Genomic DNA, 2,579 nt, shown 5'->3' with positions numbered 1-2,579 from the left:
TCCGGAAGAAAACCAAAACTTTCAGATTGGGACTTACGCGAATTGTTGGAAAAGATCACAAAAGTACAGCTCCCAAAATTACTGCAGAACTTAATGACCACCTTGAGAACCCAGTTTCCACAAAAACTGTTCGCCGGGAGCTGCACAAAGCCAGATTTCACGGGAGGGCTACAATCAGAAAACCACTACTTTCAAAAACAAACGTTGCAAAGCGTTTGGAGTGGAGCTGCAAAGCGTTTAGAATTGGTCCCTAGAGCAGTGGAAGAATTTTATTTTCTCGGACGAGTCATCATTGACTTTATTTCCAACCACCGGCCGAGTATAAGTGTGGAGACAGCCAAAAGAAGCATTTGACCCAGACTGCCTTCTTTCAACTGTTAAACATAGAGGGGGATCTGTGATGATCTGGGGGACTATATCTTGAAAATCCGCCGGCCCTATGGTTTCCCTTCATGGCAGAATTAATAGTCAAGACTATTTAAGCATTTTATCTGATCAAATTCATCCTATGGTTGCGGAACTGTTTCCGGAGGGAAATGCAATCTTTCAGGATGATAATGCACCAATTCACACAGCTAAAGTTGTTACTGAATGGCACGAAGAGCATTCTAGTGAAGTTGAACATCTTATCTGGCCACCACAGTCCCCAGATCTCAACATTACTGAACATTTATGGTGCATTTTAGAAGAACAAGTAAGGAGTCGATATCTTCCAGCATCATCACTACAAGAACTGGAGACTGTTTTAGCTGAAGAATGGACAAAAATTACTTCGGAAGCAATTCAAACTTTGTATGAGTCCATACCTTGTAGAATTCAAGCTATAATTACTGCCAAAGACCGTCCTATCCAATATTAAAATAAATGGCTAAATTACAGTATGAGTACCATAATTGTCATATTTAAGGCACGTGTATTTGTTTATGTTTCTGAAGAAGATCGTCGCTTTCCGTAAATTTTTTTTTTTTTTCTGACAATAAATAGACTTCTGGAGGTTGAACCTTGACAACGCCGTCTTGAATTGTAATCATGTCTTTGTACATTAGTAAGTCCTTTTTATTCGTCGACAGCTGGCGTGTTCCACCTCCAGCCGCCGACGCAAAACTTCTTTTTGGTTTATTTTCTTCTGTTTGAAGGCTTTTCACATCAATATTCCTCTTTGTAACAGTACAATTCGATGGTTTGGGAAATTCCCCTTCAGAAGAATCCGAAACATCTCCAAACAATAAACTTTCAATCTTTTTTGCATCGGTTGACGACTCTTCGCCAGACGAAGTTACACTATTCGGCATCTTGCCAGCAATTAGTGTTTCCCCCACAGGGGAAAACACACGATAGTTTTCGAACGAAGACTATCACACAAATAATCATAACAGGAACACTAATTATAACAGGAAATAACACAAAAACAGTCAATAGAAACTTGCACTTACTATACAAACGCACCCAAATAATTACTGATAAATCCAAACTCACGGAGACGTTATACCACAAAGCATTTCGCCCGGCGTGCTAGCTCGCCGCCTTGGAAGGGAGCATTAAGTTGGTTTATATAGGCTCATCATGCTAATCTGTAGTGATTGGTTAACATACCTATCATGTGAGTTGTAGTGAAACTACCTATCGCCATTAGAGACAAAACTACTATCGCCATTACATACAATCTTCTCATTTAAATATAAACAAGCGCGGGCGTAGCGGAGAACCCATCTCCTTGTCATCACGTGACTGATTATTATTTGAAGCGGCAACTTCTTCGAACCGTTCCCGCCAGAACGCAAACTGACCAATCACGGCCCCTAATAAGGTCACGTGATAGTGTTTTTCTGCTACCGTCTTGGAGCCCCCTTAACGCTTTAAATAGAGCAACTCATACCCAGCAAATTTGTCTCGGTTCAGTTTCTCTTTGAGATCTGTTCCGTGTACCACACGACAGCAGCAGCAGCGGCTGCCAGCGACACATCAACAGCTTCGTCCAACGATGACCACCAACAACGCCGCCACAACAGCAACACGAGTCTACGACTACTAACCAGCATCATCGTCATGACCAACACGATTCTACGATTACTACTAACCAGCATCAATCTCCACCAGCGTCTACACGACTTTCTATGTACACCAAACCAAACCACATCTCTCTCTTCGATTCTGTTAGGTGACTTAGCTTCACCACGATAATAAACAGACAAGAGTTACAGCCTGCGATAAACGTCTGTCTTCAAGATTCCGGCCCCGGCATCGAAGCCAAAGCACAACTAGTGATAAGATCTGCCAAACATACGCCTCACTTCATTCACATACAGACTCATACTATTGTGTACTCAAGAACTGGTATAAATGCTCACGTGTTACTGACTCTTTCTATCTGCTGTAATATCTCACATACACATACATGTATCACTCACATACATACTTTTCTTTGTACGACGGCCTGTCTTTGATTATGTTCTTATATGTCGCATACACACTCACACACAGACATACATCTTTAATGCCACAATAAATATTTCTGTTATTCATCTTATACGGTTGTCTTTTCTATCGTCTCATTACTGGCTATTTGTGTTATCGTAGTA

The sequence above is a fragment of the Octopus bimaculoides genome, chromosome 11 (genome assembly GCF_001194135.2).
Source record: "Octopus bimaculoides isolate UCB-OBI-ISO-001 chromosome 11, ASM119413v2, whole genome shotgun sequence".
In the NCBI taxonomy this organism is placed as follows: Eukaryota; Metazoa; Mollusca; class Cephalopoda; order Octopoda; family Octopodidae; genus Octopus; species Octopus bimaculoides.
Note: the sequence above shows the minus strand (reverse complement) of the source record.